Source organism: Capsicum annuum, chromosome 12, assembly GCF_002878395.1.
Source record: "Capsicum annuum cultivar UCD-10X-F1 chromosome 12, UCD10Xv1.1, whole genome shotgun sequence".
NCBI lineage: Eukaryota > Viridiplantae > Streptophyta > Magnoliopsida > Solanales > Solanaceae > Capsicum > Capsicum annuum.
In genome coordinates, this window is record NC_061122.1 from 143231488 (window position 1) to 143255067 (window position 23580).

Here is a 23580-nt window from a genome sequence, read left to right on the forward strand (position 1 = left end):
ACACTTAGTACCTTTAAGTTGGTCAAAAAGATCATCAATCCTAGGAAGAGGATACTTGTTTTTAATCGTGACCTTATTCAGCTAACGATAGTCTATGCACATACGAAGGGAACCGTCTTTCTTTCACACAAAAAGTATAGGTGCACCCTAAGGGGACACACTAGGGTGAATAAAACCCTTATCTAGAAGGTCTGCTAGCTGCTCTTTTAACTCTTTCAGTTCCGTAGGAGCCATTCTATATGGAAGAATAGAAATAGGACGAGTGTCTGACAACACATCAATCCCAAAATCTATTTCCCTATTAGGTGGTATCCCTGGGAGATCTTCAGGATAGACTTCTGGAAACTCATTCACTATAGGGACTGATTGAAAAGGAAGATTTTACAATCTTGAATCTTTTACTTAGATTAGATGGTACATACAGCCTTTGGAGATAAGCTTTCAGGCTCTAAGATAAGAGATAAAGTGACCTCTAGGTTCCACAGAACTCCCTACCCATACAATTGGTGTCTCATTCAAAAAATAAAAAGTGACCTTTTAGGTTCTGTAGTCAAGTATGGCATTACACGAATGGAGCCAGTCCATCCCAAGGATAGCATCAAAATCTAACATATCAAGTTCTATAAGGTCGGCCACAATATCCCTACTAAGAATAGACACAACACAATTTATATAAACCCTTTTAGCAATAATAGAATCACCTACAGGAGTGGAAATAGTGAAGGGTTCTTCAATGACTTTGGGCTCAAACCCAAAACCAACAGCCACATAGGGGGTCACATATGATAAAGTAGACTTAGGATCAAGTAATACATAAACATCACGAGAAAAAATTTGTAACATACCAGTGGCAACATCTGGTGAAGCTTTCGCCTCCTGGCGGTTAGTCAAAGAATATAACCGGTTGCGACCGCTCCCGGTAGCTGAAGGGGCACCCTTAGGAGTAAGAGCCATGGGGGCAGCTTGGGGCCTAGTCCCCCTTGTATTTCCTCCAGCAAAAGGGCAATATCTCTGAAGATGTCCTACCTTTCCACAAGTATAACAATTTTTCCCCTAAAAAAAACACTTTCCTGGGTGATTCCTCCCACAAATCTCACACCGTGGATAAGTACGATGCTGTTGGGCCACACTTCCCTACGATTGAGTATCTGGGGCTCTTGATCCATAATGAGTCTAACTCTGCTGGTGGTCCGGGCATTGAGGCGCTGGCAGTAGACTGTGCATTACTCCATGACTTTTTCTTTTGCCATTTATTTCCCCAGTTGCCGCTCTGTGGCTGGCTGTGATTCTGATCCGCGGTTCTAGCTCTCTTTGCTTGCCTGTCTTTCTCTCTTATTTCTGAAATTTTCTTTTTCTTCTCTTCTATCTACTGCATATGAACGGTTAGCCGAGCAAAGTCTAACTCCTTGTTCAACATAGCCCCCTGGCACTCAAGTACCAGGTTATCAGCAAGGCCGGATACAAATTTCCTCATCCGAGCTCTCATATTACTAGTCAACTCTGGTGCATAGTGGGCTAGTTTATTAAACTTCAAAGTATACTCCTGGACACTCATACTGCCCTGGTTCAAATTCATAAACTCTTTCGCCTTGGCCTCCCTCAACTCCAGAGGAAAGAATCGATCAAGAAAAGCTTCCAAAAATTTGCCCCAAACTGTGGGCTCAACACTCTCACCTTTTGAATCCTCCCAGTTAGCATACCACTGATTTACAACATCTTTGAACTGATAAGTTACCAGTTCTACCCCTTAAACCTCAACCACATGCATTACCTTAAAGATCTTTTCTATCTCATCCATGAACTCCTGTGGATCTTCCTCCACCTTGGCGCCAGTGAACTTAGGTGGGTTCATCTTCATGAAATGTTCGACCCTAGTAGCCTCAGACGTAACAGATGCAGACCCAACATCTTTCGATCGTTGAGCCTGGTTAGCTACCAACTGTGTCAGTATATGAATAGACCATCTGAATTCTGCATTTAAAATATCTCCTTGAGCAGTTGGGGGACGGTTGGCATTAGTCTGCGGAGCCCGAGGTAGGCTGGTTGGGACTGGAGGGACTCCCGGAGTAGGGACAAGTTCTGGAGTGTTAGCTCTGTTATGGGTCCGCATCCCATGGGTGGGACAGACCTCATCTGCTTGAGCATTCTGATCGATAATACGACGTGGAGGTATAACTGTGTTTCTAAAATACAAGTGATCATTGATTAGGGGACAGTTCAGACTCTCAATCACGAACTAAATCATAAAGAAGGGAAATATTTCCTAAACGCCTAGCAGCCTCCTGCTTATAAGTGTGGCATGCTACACACCCATAAATAGGACTCTACCCAACGCAATTTTTCAAACACCCTGGGACCATGAACCATGCTTTGATACCAAGTTTGTCACGACCCAAACTAGGGCCCTTGCCGTGATGAGTATTCCAAACCATGAGGCCCAAAACACCCCTATCTATCTGGTAATCATGCACATAATTCATATGATAAAAGAAATACGAAAGATATACAATATAACGGAAACATGGTCAAGATTCATGCGAAAGTAATAATGGGGAATAATGTCCCACAATCTCAACACAACATCTCTATAACGTCTGCTAAATCTCTACTACATAACTAAATCAATTTTCTATCTAAAAACTGGGACAAGGCCCCCAGTAGACCCAAAACTAATAACTGATAAATTAAACTGCAGACATCAGGCCTTCCAAAATATAGAAGGCTTACCACTTGATTCTGCGATCTGTCGAAAGGAATCTACTGGTTGTCTAGACCCCTAGACTGTTCCTTCAAACCTGGGAGGAGAAGGGGTAAATACAAAAGTACTGGTACGCAGAGAAATCAAAACAAAAATATAATATTTTTACACAATATAGGTGAGAGCCATTATAAAGCAGTTTCATATCAAATTATTTGAAAACATATGGGCATAATGTAATAGTTTTCAATACCAATGTAATGAGATTGAGCTAGGTGGAATACCCTACAATTGTAATTCCACGGCTATGCGGAATCCACCTCTGGTGCTCGACAGCCAAGCCTCCAATCCAAGTAGCCGCCAGGATTTGGAGCCGGTATACTCCCCATGTGAGTACACTGTAGGGAATCCCCCCATGTGAGATATCCCAATTATTTTATTATCCTCCCATGTAGGATATAATATCATATGACCCACATCAACAACTACGGTTTCCAGTGATGAGCCCTTTCACTCAAACGCCTTCTTCGGGCATCCACCTTTCATATGAAAATCAATGCATTCAAACTTTGTTCAAATAAATCACATGTCATACTCTGTAGGGTATCATCATACCCGAATTGCAAGTCATTAGTATCATATCATTCTCTTCATTCAATCATCATATGCAACATATTCCAACATGAACAAAACAACCCTCTCTTTGAAATTCAAAAACCATATCCAAATCATGACATTTTTAAGGCATTTCATGACATGCATTTCAAGATGATTTCAAACGATTCATATCATGTGAAAAATTAAAACAATATCATATCAAGAGAGGGGTTCCGTGTAAATCATGCTTTTAATTTATCATCATTATGAAACACATGCATATCCATATATAATATATTAAATCACCTTGGAATTAGGCCTAAAAACCAAATCAACATCATAAAATGTTTAAAACATATCATATTCATAATTTCAAAACCCCCATTTTTAAAACATGAATTTTTAAAGCTTATGAGATTTTTGAGATAACCCCACGTACCTCTATATGCGAAGATTATAGGTGCTTCTTGAAGCCTACGTTCTGGGGATTCCAAATATACAATTAGTTTCTAAAACCCCCATTTGAATCTTGAGTTGCTTAGGTTTTTATTTTGAAACCCTAAGGAAAATCCTTGAGCACTTTTGATGAATGAAGGTGTATTTTGGGGTCTTTGGAACTGAATTTCATGTTTAGGGCTAAGTAAGGTTGGAAAAGGACTATTTTCCCCCCAAAATGGAGTGTTTAAGTTACTTGAAACCTTTACATAGGCACCGCCTATGCCATCGCCTATGTTTACATAGGCGCCACCTATGCCATCACCTATGTTTACATAGGTGCCACCTATGCTATCGCCTATGCTTTCCAGTGGCCATGTGCGATTGGTTAGGCGACACAAATTACTTTAAAAGGCCATAACTTCTTGCTCAGGTGCTGGATTTTAGCAAAATTGGTATCGTTGGAAAGCTAACTTGGAAACCTATAATTTTAAACATAGTAGGCTTTCTAATTCAACATATACAAAGAGTCATGGTTGATAGAAGTTGACATAAATTACAACACCCACTAAAACTTAATTGATCGAAATAGTTTCAACTCGTCCTTGAGTTGAAGGACCTCTATGGTCTAAATTCAAGCTTGAATGGATTCACATACTACGGAAATAATTAACATGCCATATTGGCATAGGATTTTTGGATTTGAGATTTATCAACACATCGGAATCATGGTCTATATTGTAGCCCGAAATGCGGGGCGTTACAGAAATGAAGTTTGAGATTTAAGGCTTAAGAATAAGCACTAAGTTTACAAGAAAAGTTTGATCTTTTGATTCGATGACAATTCTTGAAATCCACAATTATTTTACCATATCTATGATTTAAATTAAAGAAAAACATAATTTATTTCTAGTACACTAACCCTTATGCTATTTTAAGGTGGATTTTCTAAAGTGTGAGCATATAAGTAATACGTGAGTAGTATTTATCACCAAGAAGGGAATGTAGATAAACGTATCCTTAATTCCTAAAAACTATGAGCCAACTAGGTTGAGCTATCCCAATATGGATGAAGTTAAGTATAGTGATCACTAATATTAAGTTTCTATTCTGATGGCAAGGGTAGAACATCTCTCCCCAACGTGGGTAAGATGTTGGGCTCCATGATATCTCACATGGTTTATGTCATTTAGAAGAACCTCCTAATAAAGAATAAAAGTAAAGATTTTAGAACTAAGTATTATGGCTCACAAAGTTTATACTTATGCTTCAATACTCATGTTTATGATTTTTCAGTCTTTATTTTATTTAAGCTCAAGGTGAGTCATTTACACTTAGCATGCATTATTTGAAAGTCTATCTATATATTAAGTTATTATTTTACTTAGGCATTTACCCCCATATACTCAGTACATTCTAGAGGTACTGACCCATATATATGTCTATGTACTACATTGTCTTATAATATGGTTTTGGAGCTCAATTCTAGCAGCATGATTGACTATGGGAATCACCACCTACATCTTGACTTTGGTGGGTCCTTATAGTTTGAGGACCCAGTTTCTCAGACCTTGATATTGATAAAGTATTTCAATTATTTTTTTATTTATATTTAGGTCAGTTGGGGTCTATCCTAATAGATCTCTAGTTAGAAGTAGAGACTTATTCGGTTTTTTTAGTTTTAAGTTCAAAAGTGTTTGTTTAAAGGTTTCCAAGTTAAAAACTTTTAGTTAAGATGTTAATTCAGTTATCTTCAGATTTTATATGTTAGTTTACTTTCCTTTTGATTTTCTTTTGAAAACCGTGTGACGTCTAGACGGTACTCTGGGGTGTTACAACATAGCCTGTGGGTGCTTTCTTATGTTATGATGGTTTAGCTACACCATCCAGGCTAAAGTTTTAAAATGTATGTCAAGCCTTGTACCCTATCCTGAAATATTATATATATGTGTGCTTATGTATGTATGTGTGTGTGTGTGTGCGCGCATATATATATCCATTTGATTGTGTGCATTGGATTTGAATTATTTTAAATTATTGATCATGACATTATGTTATCCTTATTCCTGAGTTACATTCTAGCGCTCAACCCACTAACCGTCTTCGGACGTTGTATCCCAATGCGATATAAACACCTGAGATACCTTTAATTTTCTTTCACAGAGTTAGGTGGATTGAATCTATTCATCGATTTGTTATGGTGAAGTGGTGAGCTTACATTCTCTGAAAGACTTAGACATTTCATCAGTTCTTATCATAGATAAGGATTTTGAGTTTACATTATCATTATCATAGTCAAAGTCGAGGAAATGTTCTGACCAAGATGGGGTTTTGGTTCTTTTTGCATAGAAGCTTTGTTGGATTACTGTGGACTTGGGTGATGTTGGTTGGATTTGTTTATTTGGTTATTGACTATAGACAAATCTTTTATTCTTCGAACTTATCTTGTGCTATCTTGTTATATGTTAAGAATGCAACCATTATTGGGTGGTGTATAGTGTTTGATTAGGTTCAGAGGGTGGTCTCCGGTCCACGGTAGATTGGAGATGCCCATCACAGCTAGGCCCTGGTTCAGGTCATAACAGTATATATATTTATACATATATATATATATATATATATGTACCGATTTGAGTTCAACTATTGATTATTATTCTAATGATATATTTATCAGTTCAAGTTTGTGTATTGTTTATGATATTGATTATATATATATACATATATTATATATATCGGTTCAAGTTTAAATACTAGCCATGATAATGACTATATGATTACCAAATCAGGTTCGGCTATTGATTATAGTATTGATGATATATTTACCTATTCATGTTCAGGTATTTATTATGATGTTGGTTATATACTAACTGGCTCAACTCTAGATATTGATTATGACTATGATGATACATGTACCGGTTTGAGTCTAGCAAGGGAATATGATATTGATATTATGGATATTGCTTCAAGTCTGGAAATGGGAAAATAATGTAGTATGGCATGACATGGACAAATTCTGGTTGGGTCATGAAATTTGGTAAATCATGATGGTTTGGGTTGTACTTTACTTGATTGCACCTTCCAGGCTTAAGAGGGCTTGCATTGAGTTACTTACTTTTCCACACTTATTAGCTTATGGGTGGTAGTTTTGCAGTTATAATTGTTTTATTCTTTATGTTATTGTTCTGGTTTATTTATTTAATCGTGTTCAGTAATGCGGGAGTTATTCTCAGGTTTGCCCTCATTTCTTGACTAAGTTATGTTATCTTGCATTTTATTATCATGATTTAACTCAGTCATCCGATGATGTTGTAACACCCCCAAGTCTTTCAAGATATAGATTTTGAAAAGATAGGTCATTAATTTAGTTTTCCAATGCTATAAGTCTCTTCTCAATCTAATATCGAGGCAAAAAGTTATGCAAATTTTTCCTTAAGTATTAGTTAGCTGCTAGTGGATACGACTCATGTGATGAACTATTACCAGACGTAATATAAGGAGTCATCATCACAACAGTAAGGATCCTCCATTTTAACACTGTGATAATGACCCCACCTTATGACTCATCACCAGAGACAACAAGTCGTTAGGAGGGACTCGTTATCACAATAATGTATAGTCAAAAACATCTAGACTACGAATTTACCTAACAACTTATGATCAGTCGTGAAAAGCCATTTGGAGGGTAGTTGTAGTCATAATAGAAAGGACCCAAGACCTTAGCATTTTAGTTTATGACTTAGACCATGACTCGTCTTCAGTTGTAACAAGTCGTGAGGTGAGTCATAACGACTAGGAGCAAAATTTCCTACATAATTTCTCAAGGACTTTTAAGTCTTCTCCCACTTTTTTAAAAGACAAACCCACGTCGTTTGGGCTATCCAAGGAATTCTCCAAGCAAATTTTCATTCAGGTACACGGGATTTCATCAATGGGTCCCTTCCATCCATTGAGTCCCAAGAAACCTTTTTACACTCAAGTAAATCCCCTTTTACTTTGTATTGGATTCTAGGTCAAATATTAGTTTTTTAAACTATCTCTAGTTGTTTTATTTATAAAACATAATGACATGTTTTCCCTATAAAATTATGTCTCCATATGTTTGATAAGTACGAGTGTCCATATCATGATAAATTATTAAAAGGTTGAGTATTGTTCATGACTTTCCCAACCATGATCAGTCTTAAATATTATCAGGATCTATTGCATGATATCGCTAAACAACCCCTCCTTATAGGGATAAAATGGTCGCTATCTGTGATAACCCGTACCTTCTTAGCTTAAATTCATCCCTAGAATGTTAAGGGATAGATTCCAAAATGAATACTATTTATTTCGGATGGAATTCTTCTGATTTAGACCTCCCATTGTGTGAGAAATTGAATAAGCTTTCCATCGATACCAAATTTGCCTAAATCAGATACTCAATGAAGGAGTTATGGCTATTTTAGGTTCCAGTCATAAAATACCATGATTTGGGCCCTTAGCGCATCGTGGAGAATCATAAAATCACAATTGTCAATTTCCAGTGAGACTCCGTGATTTTGGAGCATCGCGGAGAGTCCCAATTTCTCGTTTGGCAATTTCCAATGAGACATCGCGATACTGGCATATCGCGCTAGTTGACAAAATGACAAATTAAAGGGGTTCCATGATTGTGGCGCTTTGCAGTGAAAGCCCAGTTCCTACTCATCCATTTTCCAGTGAGCCACCGCGATAGTGGCTCATCACGGTGGACATCCAGTTCATAAAAAGTTTGCTTTTCCAGTTCCATTTCAAAGATTAAAAGGGGTACTTTGGTTATTTTCCCAGCCCCTAATCCGTCCTAAACATTGAATAAAATCCCTTCAAATCACTTTCAATCCACTTTTTATCAAATCTCTCTCAAGCAAAGCCCTAGTTCAACAAACTTTCTCCCCAAGAAATCTAAATTCCTCCATTAACTCTCCAAAGAAATTTAAGATTGAGGATTCCCAATACAAGGGCTCTAAGAATTCATCCCCAAAGCATCAATAGGAATCCAAGATTTAAGTTTTTCATCAATGATCACCAATTAAGGTATGTGGGGTATGAACAAGGATAGTCCTTTTATCCTTGTGCCCAAAACTTATTTTAAATTCAAATTTTACCTAAATTTATATGATTTTCTATGAAATTCAAGTTAGGATTTATACCTATTATTGTTATTTACAAGCTTATGAGATTTCCAATGATTTAGAAGTTAAATTCCATGGTTATATTCATATTTTCATGCATATTGCTGAAATTTCTAGATTTTGAGTTGATTTATCAATAGTTACATTATCAAGCATGAACATTTTGGTGTTTCAACATGAGTTTGATGCATGGGTCTTTAAGCTCTAGTTAAAGATTGTTGTTTCAAAATTGTTTATGCTATGAGTATCCTAAGATAAGACTATTCTGAGGTTTTTGATAAAGATTTGACCTTTTGGTCCTAAGCTAAGATAAAGAATCCACTTTGTTCATATACCTTGAGATTTAAAGAAAGAAAAGTATAATTAGTTTTCTTGTAAACCCTTGTGCTAATTTGAAGTGGAATTTCTTAAGATTTTGAGCATAAGAATGGGAGTAGTATTTTGCACTGAGATGGGTATGTTACAAAGGTTTCATACCCCAGAACTATGTACCACCGTAGGATTTAGATTATCCCCACTTCTACGCGGATAACTAAGATTGTAATCACATAAGATAGGAAGTTCTATTTCGATGGCAAGGGTACAACAGGCCTACCCAATGGGGGTAAGACGTGGCACTCCATGGATTCTCACATGGTGTATGTCGGTTAGAAGAACCTCCCAAAAGATATCCCCTACTCTTAAAATAGTCTATTAGCTTAAAGCCTTATGATAAAAGCATGTGTTTCAGAAACTATGGTTTTAAGATTCTTAAAGTCTTGAGATGAATTATTCCCCTTATAGTTTACAAGATAATGTAGTAGTTTTCAGAAAGGAACATATTTTAGAACTGAATGTAATGGCTCACAAGATCTATACTATATGCTTTATTGTTCATGAATTATGATATTCAGTTTTCAGATTTCTCAAGCCTATGTGAGTCATTTACATTTAGCATGCATGATTTTATAAATTGTGATGACATTGTTTACTTATTGCACTCACTCCCACATACTCAGTACATTATCAAAGTATTGATCCACATATACGTCTATGTGCTACATTGTCTCATAATGTAGGTTCAGGTTCTCAGTCTTAGCACCACGAATAATTTTGGAGCATCTAATCTACATCTCTGCAGTTGGTGGGTCCTCATAGTTCGGGGAGTTAGCTATTCATATTTTTAGTTTAATAATAGATATTTCCGTATTCATTTCAAAAAGTTTGAGTCAGTTGGGGGCCTGTCCCAGTGACTCTCTAGATTCAGTTACTAGAGGCTTGTCGGACTACTAGATTCAGTTTTAGACATTTGACCTAGTATTCAGAATCCTTCAGTATTATTTTACCAAAACTTTTAGTATGTTTCAGATAAGATTTATTCATATATTATGATTTTACATTCATATCTCCTATTTTGAGATCTAGACTTAGTAGAAGGCAGCCAGGGTTAGCACAGGACTACTTGTAGTTTAGAGCACCGTGTGGCATCCCGTGAGCTCATATTTCGAGGTGTTACAAACTTGATAACAGAGCCTAAGGTTTATAGATTCCTAGGGAGTCAGACAAGCCGTGTTACGTAGAATCTTGATCATCGGTGTGAAGCACGCCACATCTATGAGCAAGAGGCTATGGAGGATTTTTATAAATCATATCTTTTTTCATGATCTATCGTGCATTCAGTGTCTCTATTTGCTTTGAACTTGTGCTTTCACATGATAAAAAATGCCTCCTCATCGAGCATGCAGAAATAATAACCAGCCACCTTAGCCCATAGATCCTATGAATGAGAATGTATCACATGCAGATTTTTAGGCTGTCTTTCAGGCGCTAGCCCAAGGTATGACAGCCGTCAGGCTGCAGTCCCACCTCAATAAGATAAGGACTTATCCACAGCCATAATCTAAGATTTTATGAGGATGAACCCGCCAGAATTCTTTGGGTCAAAGGCAGGTGAGGACCTACAGTTGTATTTAGATAAGGTGAAGAAGATCACATAAATTATCTATGTTTTAAAGAAGAGAGTGTAGAATTGATATCCTATAGGCTGAAGAATGTTGCATATGATTGGGTGGTGATGTGGAAGAAAAGTAGAGGGGAGAATACAGCTCCCATGACTTGGCAGATATTTCAGGATATGTTCTTAGACAAGTTCTTCCCATGTGAGATGAGGGAAGATAAGATAGAAGAGTTTATGAACCTGAGGCAAGGCTTAATGACAGTGACGGAGTATTGCCTTAAGTTCAACCAGTTTTCTAAGTATTCCCCTGAACATATGGCAGGCCCTAGGTCAAGCATGAGTAGGTTTGTGACCGGTGTGTCTGGGTTAGTTGTTAAGGAGTGTAGGACTTCTATGCTCATTGGAGACATGGATCTTCCTAGATTGATGATGCATACTCAGCAGATTAAGGAAGAAAAGATAAAGGAAATAGAGAGAGTAAATAAGAAGTCTAGAACATGGCAGTTTGATTATGGTCAAAATAGGTTTGGAGGAGGAAATCGTTCGCAGTTTTAGAATCGATCATCTATGCTTGACCCTTTTTCAGTTAGTGATACTACACTCAAAAATAGTGGGGTAAGTATTCTATGTCCAGATCTCAGAATAGTATAAGTGGTAGGCCCAGTTATCCTCAGTGTGCTAACTGTGGTAAGAACCATCTGGGCGAGTGTTTGTGGGGCCAAAAAGGTTCTTATGGTTGCGGCCAGCCGGGCCATAGAATCTAAGAGTGCCCGCATGCTAGGCAGGGAATTAAGGATATTGGCCCTCAAACTTAGGCTAATAGTGCACGAGCTCCTCTAGGTCACCCAACCCCTCCTCAGGGTGCCTCGTCCAGTACCAGTGGCAGTCAGTGCCAGAATCAGTTTTATGCTTTACCATCCCGTCAGGAGCATATGGATTCACCTGATGTTGTGATTGGTATGCTTTGTATCTTTCATCTTGATATCTATGTTTTGTTAGACCCTGGGTTGAGTTTCTCTTATGTGACCCCATTAGTTGCAGTATATTTTGAGATAAGTTCTAAAAAATCCCTGAGCCCTTCTTGGTTTCTACTCCAGTAGGTGAGTCAGTTATCGTTAAACAAATCTATTAAAAGTGTCCTATCACTGTCCTTCATTAGGTTATGTTAGTAGACTTGATAGAGTTATACATGGTTGATTTTGATCTTATTCTTGATATGGATTGGCTTCATTCCTATTATGCTTTTATAGATTGTCGCACCCGTGTGGTGAAGTTTCAGTTTCCCGATGAGCCAGTCTTTGAGTGGTCAGGTAATTCGGTGTCCCCCAAAAGTCATTTCATATCTTATCTTAAATCTAGAAAGTTGATTTATAAAGGATATATCTATCATCTTGTTTGATTCAAAGACACTAAGTCGGAGACTCCAACAATTCAGTCAGTCAGTGTGGTCAATGAGTTTTTAGATGTTTTTCCAGAAGATCTCCCAGGGGTACCTCCCGATAGAGAGATTGAATTTGGTATTGACCTTCGTCCTGATACTCAGCCTATTTCTATCCCTTCATACCATATGCCTCCCGCTGAGCTTAAGGAGTTGAAAGAGAAACTCAAAGATCTTTTAGATAAAGGTTTCATAAGGCCTAGTATTTCTCCGTGGGGCGCTCTTGTCCTATTCATTCAAAAGAAAGATAGTTCTTTGCGTATGTGCATTGACTATCATCAGTTGAATAATTTTATAGGTAAGAAAAAATACCCTCTTCCTAGGATTGATGACTTATTTGACCAACTCCAAGGTGTGAGTCATTTCTCAAAAATAGACCTTAGATCTGGCTATAATAAGCTTAAAGTAAGGGAACATGATATTCTAAAGACAGTTTTTCAGAATCCATTATGGTCATTTTGAGTTTCTAGTTATGTCCTATGAGTTAACCAATGCTCCAACAGCTTTCATGGATCTCATGAACCTCATGAACCAAGTGTTCAAATAGTATCTAGACATGTTTTTCATAGTATTCATAGATGATATCCTTGTGTACTTCTGTAGTGAGGATGACAATATAGATCATCTTAGGATTGTTTTGGAAACACTTAGAGATCATTAACTGTTCGCCAAATTCAGCAGTGTGAATTTTGGTTAAGGTCAGTAGATTTTCTCGATCATATTGTTTCCACCAATGGCATTAGAGTTGATCCCCAAAAGACAGAAGCCATAAAAAATTAGCCTAGACCCATCTCTCCATCAGACATTAGGAGTTTCTTAGGTCTAGCTGGTTATTACCGATGTTTTGTCGAGGGTTTCTTGTCTATTGCATCCCTGATGTCTAGATTGACCTAAAAAAGTTAGGTTCCAGTGGTCAGATTTCTGCGAGACGAGTTTTAAGGAGTTGAAGACTCGACTCACTACAACCCCAGTCTTAATGCTACTTGATGGTATGAACGGTTTTGTGGTGTATTGTGATGCCTCTAGAGTTGGTTTGGTATGTGTGTTGATGCAGATAGGTAAGGTCATAGCATATGCCTCTAGACAGCTTAAGCCTCATGAAAAGAACTACCCAACCCATGATCTTGAATTAGCTATTGTGGTGTTTGCATTGAAAATCTGGAGGCACTATCTGTATGGTTTACATATTAATGTGTTCACAGACCACAAAAGCTTACAATATTTGTTTACTCAAAGGGAGTTGAATCTACGACAGAGAAGATAGTTAGAATTGTTGAAAGATTATGACATGAGTGTGTTGTATCATCCGGGGAAGGCCAATATAGTGGCAGACACGCTTAGTAGATATTGTCTATGGGTAGTGTTGCTCATGTGGAGAATGATAAGAAAAAGTTGGCTCGAGAAGTTCATCATTTGGCTAGATTGGGTGTTAGGTTGGTTGACTCAGCTGAAGGGAATTTTTGGGTTCAGAGTAGTTCCAAATATTTTCTAGTTTCAAAAGTAAAGGAGAGGCAATACCTGGATTCTAGTTTGGTCAGATTGAAGAAGTCAGTTAAAGACTAAAAGGTTTAGGTTTTCTCCTCAGAAGGAGATGACACATTTAGATACCAGAATAGATTATGTGTGCCTTGTGTTAATGAGTTGAGATAGAGAATTATGGCTGAAGAGCATGGTGCGCGTTATTCTTTTTATCCAGGTGGTACCAAGATCTATCGCGACTTGCAGGAAATCTATTGGTGGAATGGTATGAAGAGAGATATAACGGAGTTTATAGCTAAGTGTGTAACTTGTCAACAGGTTAAAGTAGAGCACCAAAGACTCGGTGGTATGTTGCAAGTGTTTGGTATCCCTACTCGGAAGTGGGAAGATGTGCATATGGATTTTGTGAATGGTTTACCCCATTCACATCATAATCATGATTCGGTTTGGGTTATCGTAGACAGATTGACTAAGTCAGCGCATTTCTTGCCAGTTCAAACATCCCATACAACGGAGGATTATGCTAAGTTGTATATCCGAGAGTTAGCTAGATTGTATGGAGTTCCCTTATCTATCATCTCAGATAGGGGTACTCAGTTTACTTCCCAGTTTTAGAGAATCGTTCAGAAGGGTCTTGGTACCTAAATCCATCTTAGTTAAGCTTTCTACCCTCAAACAGATGGTTAAGCAGAGAGGATCATCCAAACTCTAGAGGATATGTTGAGGGCATATGCTTTTGATTTCAAAGGTAGTTGGGATGAGCATTTGCCATTGATCGAGTTCGTATATAATAACAGTTATCATTCTAGCATTCAGATGGCCCCGTTTGAGGCTCTTTATTGGAGGAGATATAGATCACCCATAGGTTGGTTTGAGGTGGGTGAGGTTACTTTTCTAGGGCCCGATGTAGTATATAAAGCTATGGAGAAAGTTAAGTTGATTAGGGAAAGATTAAAAATAGCCCAAAGTCATCAAAAATCCTATGTAAATGTGAGAAGAAGGGACCTCAAGTTTGAGGTTGGTGATCCAGTGTATCTGAAGGTTTCACCCATGAAGGGGATGAAGAGATTTGGCAAGAAGGGGAAGCTTAGTCCCCGGTATGTTGGCCCTTTCAGAATTATGAGTCATGTTGGTATAGTAGCTTACAAGCTTGACTTTCCAGCAGAATTGTCAGCCGTTCATCCTTTATTCCACGTCTCTATTCTTAAGAAGTGCATCGGTGACTCCACCATTGTAGTTCCTTTAGAAAGCTCAGATATTCAAAAAGCCTTTCTTACGAAGAGATTCCAGTTGAGATTTTACATCATCAGATCCATAGACTGAGGAACAAAGAAGTTCCCTTGGTCAAATTTCTTTGGCAGAATTAGTCTATTGAGGGTACAACTTGGGAAGCATAAGCAGATATGCGAGCCAAGTACCCTCACCTCTTCTCTGTAAACTCATATTTAGCTGAAGGTAATACTCTCCCTATATATATTTCTTTTCTATTCATATATTCATCTATATAGTTGTCCTCATGTAAGTACATGCAATCACAGAATCACTCCAAAGCATAGAATGATTTAGATTCAATTGCTCAGTTTATTTTAGTTCTGCATGATACATTATAGTCTCAGATTTTCTCTGTATTCTTAGTCTAACTAGCAACATTCGAGGATGAATGTTTTCAAGGGGGAGATATTGTAATACCCCGTACCTACTTAGCTTAAATTCGTTCCTAAAATGTTAAGGGATATCTTCTGAAATGAATACTATTTATTTGGGGTGGAATTCTTCAGATTTAGACCTCTCATCATGTGGGAAATTGAATAAGCTTTCCATCGATTCACCTAAATCCGACACTCGGTGAAAGAGTTATGACTATTTTAAGTTCCAATTGTAAAACACTGTGATTTAGGCCTTTAGCACATCACAGAGAAACATAAAATTACAATTGTCAATTTTCAGTGAGACTCCGTGATTTTGGAGCATCGTGGAGAGAACCAATTTCACATTTGGTAATTTCCAGTGAGACCTCGCGATACTGGCGTATCGCGCCAATGGAAAAAATGACAAACTAAAGGGGCTCCTCGATGGTGGTGCTTCCCGGCGAAAGTCCAGTTCCTGCTCATCCATTTTTTAGTGAGCCACCGCGATAGTGGATCATCATGGTAGACACCCAGTTCACAAAAAGTTCATTTTTCAGTTCTGTTTCAAAGATTAAAGGGGTACTTTGGTCATTCTCCCAGCTCTTAATCCGTCTTAAATAATGAATTAAATCATTTTAAATCACTTTACATCCACTTTTCATCAAATCTCTCTCAAGCAAAGCCCTAGTTCAACAAACTTTCTCCCCAAGAAATCCAAATTCCTCCATTAACTCTCCAAAAATATTTAAGATTGAGGATTGTCAATACAAGGGCTCTAAGAATTCATCCCCAAAGCATCAATAGGAATCCAAGATTCAAGTTTTTCATCAAAGATCACCAATTAAGGTATGTGGAGTATGAACAGGGATAATCCTTTCTTTCTTGTGCCCAAAACTTATTTTAAATTCAAATTTTACTGAAATTTATATGATTTTCCATGAAATTCAAGTTTATACCCATTATTGTTATTTACAATCTTATGAGATTCCCAATGATTTAGAAGTTAAATTCCATGTTTATATTCATATTTTCATGCACATTGCTGAAATTTTCAGATTTTGAGTTGATTTATCAATATTTACATTATCAAGCATGAGCATTTTGGTGTTTTAACATGAGTTTGATGCATGGATGTTTAAGCCCTAGTTAAAAAAATTTGTTTCAAGATTGTTTATGCCATGAGTATCCTAAGATAAGACTATTCTCAGGTTTTTGATAAAGATTTGACCTTTTGTTCCTAAGCTAAGATAAAGAATCCACTCTGTTCATGTGACTTGAGATTTAAAGAATGAAAAGCATAATTAGTTTTCTTGTAAACCTTTGTGATAATTTGAAGTGAATTTTCTTAAGATTTTGAGCATAAGAATAGGAGTATAATATAGCACCGAGATGGGTATGTACTACAGTTTCATACCCCAGAACTCAGTGCCTCCATAGGATTAAGATTATCCCCACTTCTACGTGGATAACTAAGATTGTGATCACATAAGATAAGAAGTTCTATTCTGATGGCAAGGGTAAAATAACCCTACCCAACGGGGGCAATACGTGGGACTCCATGGATGCTCACATGGTGTATGTTGGTTATAAGAACCTCCCAAAAAATGTCCCCTACTCTTAAAACAGTCTATTGGCTTAAAGCCTTAAGATAAAAACATGTGTTTTGGAAACTATGGTTTTAAGATTCTTAAAGTCTTGACATGAATTATTCCCGTTACAGTCGACAAGATAATGTAGTAGTTTTCAGAAAGGAACAAATTTTAGAACTGAATGTAATGGCTCACCAGATTTATATTATATGCTTTATTGTTCATGAATTATGATCTTCAGTTTTCAGATTTCTCAAGCCTATGTGGGTCATTTACATTTAGCATGCATGATTTTATAAATTGTGATGACATTGTTTACTTATTGCATTCTCCCCCATATACTCAGTATATCATCAAAGTACTGATCCACATATACGTCTAAGTTCTACATCATCTTATAATGTAGGTTCAGGTGCTCAGTCTTAGCAGTGTGAGTGATTTCCAAGCATCTTATCAACATCTCTGCAGTAGGTGAGTCCTCATAGTTCGGGGACTTAGCTATTTATATTTTCAGTTTATTAATAGATGTTTCAATTTTCATTTCAGAAAGTTTGAGTCAGCTGGGGCCCTATCCCAGTGACTCTCTAGATTCAGTTAGTAGAGGCTTGTTGGACTACTAAATTCAGTTTTAGACATTTGATTCAATATTCAGAATCCTTCAGTATTGTTTTACCAAAACTTTTAGTATGTTTCAGATAAGATTTCCGCAAATATTATGATTTTACATTCATATCTCCTATTTTGAGATCCAGACTTAGTAGAAGGCAGCTAGGGTTAGCTCAGGACTACTTGTAGTTTGGACCACCGTGTGGCATCCCGGGAGCTCAGATTTTGGGGCGTTACACTATCAAAATATAGTAACCCAACTATGTTGGGGTCAATTCCATAGGAAATATGTCATGACCCGAACTAGGCATTGGCCGTGACAGATATCTCAAGTAGGCTGAGGATCGAAGACCACCCCCTTTACCTAGAATAACAACACAAAATACAGCTAGTAGTGGATGAATTTTGAACATATAACAAGATAAGCTGAGTTCCAAACTTATAACAAGATAGGCAACTCAGAAAGGAATTTAAGAACCTCAATAACATCCTAATCCACAGTAATCCACAAAGCCTCTACTATCTGAACATAATCTAAGTCGGGAGATACCCCCGATGATACCAATAAGAAGCCATGAGAAATAGTATATGACAAAAAATAAATGAAGAAGTAACAACCTTCCAGAAGAATGACGATCACCACTTCAAGATAACTCATAAATGATCTAAGATCACCAATCATTGCACAAAAAGTATAAGTGTCTCCAGTTCCTTCATCAAGTGGGGATATAACATTTTAAGAAGGTTAGCGGGGCAAGAACTAGCATGTAACTCAGGGAAGGAATACAAGAATGCCAAGTCATAATCACCATAAACTCCACATGCACACATTGTACATATATATATATAACATGTTGGTATAGGGAATAAGGTTTAGCATAAAACTAAAATATTAGCCTAGACTATGTAGTTTAACCATCATAAAAAAGTACCTACAAGCTATATGGGTTCGGCTTCCCCTATTGAAAGGGCCTCAGTGCGTGTTAGCCGCACAAACCAAAGGTATCAAGGAAAACTAAGGAATGCCTCGACCCTACGTCAATCCAGGATACATACATATATATATATTAAGTGTATCATATGCACACGATCATCAAGAACAACCCTCAAGCTGTAATACATGACTTTTTAGTAGCAGTCCCCGAGACATCCACCTTCACGACTTAGCTACATAACTCCCTTTAATCCCATATTAAAATAAGTTTCCGATAACCCATCTATTTGATGAAGGAATTATCTATTATGCAGACCGTAGGTATAGTCATACCCTTATTCTCACAAGCTTATAATTATGCCATTACAATTCCATTAACTTGGGGGAATTCCTCGACCTTTTTTGTTCATTAAATCAACAATGGGGAATCCAATAACCCCCTTTTTTCATTAAATCAAATTTGGGAAATGTATCAACCATTTTTTGGTTTACAAATCCAATCTGGAGGAATGCCTTGACCCCCGAGCTTTCAATTTTAAAATCAAGCATGGCCAACAAGGCCTTCAAAATCCATGTTTATCAGTTTAACCATTTATGCAATGCAATAGTATAGGTAAGTAAGTCAAATTATGTGACAAACCATCTTTCAAAACCAATTACACAAGTGGGTTGAGGGAATACAATTTTCAGACCAATTTCTAACAACAAAACATCAATTTGGAGGAATACCTAAACCCTATTTTTCCAATTCCCATGCTCATGCACCCAATTAGTTCAAAAACCATTGATGAAGCACAAATTTGTATATACAATCATGGGAGTTCAATTCAAGTAACCTTCATTTTAAAACCTTCAAACCCATATTCATAAACCACAATTAAATCACATGGATAATGATTTAAACACATGCTTTAAATAAAATAAGTTTTGGGAAAGAATTACATGCCTGAGATATCAAGAATTATAGAGAGAAATCAACTCTTGGAAGCTCTAATTGCCAATTCCTTGAGAACCCCCAGTGTTCTTGACTTAGGGATTAGAGAGAGAAGAGAGCATGTATTTGATTGTTAAAGTAATGGAAATAACCCTCTTTAGGTGTTTTATGGGTGTGGGTCCTAAGTGGGGAAAGAGGGAAATGACGAGAATAACCCACTTAAAAGTGTAGAAAAAGTCTCTCAGTCATCACGGGTCAACTTACAACTCTTGACGTCTAGCTATGAGTCATCTCCACGACTCATAGTCTAAACAATAGTTCCAGGACCCTTCATTGTTGACCCTACAAGTCACATACAATGACTTGTAAGGTGTCATTATGACACGTAGGGTCTTGATCATTGTTAAGGCAAAAAAATCAGGCACCTTTACTAGTTTGGCTATGACAAGCACTATATGACTCATTTGGAGTTTTGATGACTCATTGGGTATAGTCGTACTCAGGTCAGAGGAATTAGGGTAGCACACTAGTCACACAATGATTAGGGTTCCTATAATTTGTATAGACACCTTACGACATGTTAGGTTAGTCGTAATCAGGGCAATGAGTTCAAAAACACAAGAATTGTTTTTTAGGGCTAAAAATTAGGGATGTTACATCCTCTCCCAAGGATCATCCATCCCCGAATGATGAGTCAAGGCATCCATTCACATGATTTAACACAGAAACTCAACCATCATTTCCTATAACAAAGACAGAAAACAAAGATGTTAAGGAATACATTTACCTTAAGCATGATTATCCAAATCCAAAAATATGAAAGTACATTTGGACTTTATGTCCTCTTCACTTCTCAAGTAATTTTTCAACCTTATGATTCCTCCATAGAACCCTCACCAAAGCCACATCCTTAGTCCTTAAATGACAGACTTGCCTATCCAAAATCTCGATCGGGACTTCCTCATAAGACAAGCAATATGCAATATCAACACTCTCCAAGGGAACAACCAAGGAAGGATCAGCCACGCACTTGTTCAATATTGAAACATGGAACACCGGATGGATAGAACCCAAATTTGAAGATAACTCCAACTCATAAACCACATTACCCACTTTTATCACTATAAAGTACTGGCCAACATACCGGGGACTGAGCTTCCCCTTCTTTTCAAACCTCATTACCCCCTTTACACGATACACCTACAAGAACACCCAATCACCAATATCAAACTCTAATTCCCTGTGTTTGACATCCGCATAAGACTTTTGGCGACTCTGAGAAGTCTTAAGTCTATCCCAGATCACCTTTACCTTTTTTCGTGGCTTGATGAACTAAGTCAGGACCAAATAATCTAGTCCCACCAACTTTGAACCACCCAATAGGAGGAAAACATCTCTTACCATACAAAGACTCAAATGGGGCCATCTAAATACTAGAATGTTAGTTGTTACTATGCACAAACTCTATGAGAGGCAAATGACCAACCCAACTACCACCAATTTCAAGGTCTGAATGATCCTCTTCACTTATCCATCTATCTGAGGGTGGAAAGCGATGCTAACGTTCACTTTAGTTCCTAAACCTCTCTAAAATGACCACCAAAAGTAAGTCGAGAATTGCGTACCTCAATTAGATATAATCTAAATAGGCGTGCCATGCAAATTGATGATCTCCTGAATGAAATGCTTAGCATAATCCTCTGCAGAATAATTAGTCCTCACTGGCAAAGTGTGAGTGAACTTAGTCATCCTATCTACAATGACCCAAATCAAATCAAATTGACTTTGATATAGAGGAAAACCAGTAACAAAGTCCATGTTAATTACTTCCCACTTCTACATGGGAAACTCGATCTCTTGAGACAAACCACCAGGACTCAAGTGCTCAACCTTAACTTGCTGACAAACCATACACTTGGCCACAAAATTGACCACATCCCTCTTTTTTTATTCCACCAATAGATCTCTTTCAAATCATGGTACATCTTCATCGAACTAGGATGGACAATGTACTTCGACTCATGAGTCTAAGCCAAGATCCTCTCTCATAGACCATCAACATCGATAACACATAATCTACCTTGGTACCTTAAGATACCATCTCTACCAATCTCAAAAGCTATGACCTTCTACTAACCCACATCATCCTTAATCTGCATCTAGATAGGATCTCGATCTTGCTTTTCCTTTACCTCAGCACCAAGAGATGGCTTCACCACCTCTTGCATAATCACTCCTCCATCCTCAGATTCTAAAAGATGAACTCCAAGATTAGCCAAACAGTGAATATTCTTTACCAAACCTTATTTCTACTCATTAACAAGAGATAAGCTTTCAATAGACAACTACTAAAAGCATCACCAACAACATTAGCTCTACCTAGATGATAAAGAAAACTTATGTCATAATCCTTGAGTAAATCAAGCCATCTCCTTTGGCTGAGATTCAACTCCTTCTACGTGAACACCTACTGCAATATCTTATGGTCTGAATATATGTCAACATGAACTCCATATAAGTAATGGCGCCAAATCTTCATAGCAAAGACCACAATCAGCAACTCTAGATTATGAGTCAGATAATTCTTCTTATGTACCTTAAGCTACCTAGATGCATATATCACAACCTTACTACGCTACATCAACATATAACCCAGTCCCACAGGGGACGTATCACAATAAACAACAAAACCATCACTACCCTTAGGTAGGGACAAAACTAGAGCTGAAGGCAACTTATCCTTTAACCTTTCAAAGCTACCCTCATAAATATCATACTACAGAAACTTTACCTTTTTCTAAGTCAACCTAGTCAGTGGAGTGGCGATCGAAGAGAAACCCCATAAACCTTCTATAATACCCAGCTAAACCCAAGAACCTCTGAATATCAATTAGAGTCGTGGGCCTAAGCCACTTCTTAACCACCTTAAATTTCTATGCATCCACGATGATACCCTCATTAGAAACAACATGAGCAAGAAAGGACACAATATTTAACCAGAACTGATACTTCAAGAAATTAGCATACAACTGTTGATTCTTAAGAGTTTAAAACACTATATATAGATGATTGACATATTCCTCCTTACTCTTAGAGAATCCCAAGATGTCATCAATAAACACAATAATGAATAAATGCTGAAACTAATGGAATGCCCGACTCATAAGATGCATAAATGTCGTTGGAGCATTATTCAACCCAAAAAGACATTACCAATAACTCATAGTGGCCATACCAAGTTAAGAAAGAAATCTTAGTGATATCCACCTCCCTAATCTTCAACTGATGATGACCCGACCGAAGATCAATCTTAGAAATATACTTAGCCCCCTGAAGCTGGCCAAACAAGTCATCAATCCTATGGAGAAGATACTTATTCTTCACAGTCACCTTATTTAACTGTCAATCATCTATACATATCTGAAGGAAACCTTTCTTCCTATGCATGAAAAAAAAGGAGCACCCTCCATGGAGAAACACTAGGGCGAATAAAACCCTTATCAAGAAGATCTTTTAACTGCTCCTTGAGTTTCTTCAACTCAACTAAAGCTATTCTATAAGGAGGGATAGAGATAGGATGGGTAATCGGAAGGAGATCAATCCCAAATTCTATTTCCTTATTGGGAGGAATATCAGAAAGATCATCAAGAAATACATCAGGAAACTCATTAAATTCAAGGATAGATTGCAAAAAAGGGCCCTCAGAATTAGAATCCTTAAATTGAACAAGATGATATAAACACCTCTTGGAAATTAATTTCCAGGGTCTAAGGTAAGAAATAAACCTTTCCTTAGGCACCAGGGAACTCACTTCCCACTCAATCGCCAATTTCTTTGATAATTGGGAACTGGCCCTTCAAGTTCTACAATCAAGAGACGCATAGCACGAATGAAGCCAATCCATCCCTAATATCACATCAAAATCTAACATATTCAACTCTATCATATCCATCAATATCTCCCTACCATAGATAGATACCACACTACCTCTATAGACCCTTTTAGCCATAACAGAGTCACCCATTAGGTTACACACTGAAAAGGTATCTATAAAAAGGTATCAGAGATACATAATTGAATCAAGTAGTAATACAAGTCACGAGAATTGAGTTGTAACATACTAGTGACAGTATCAGGAGAAGCCTCAGATTCC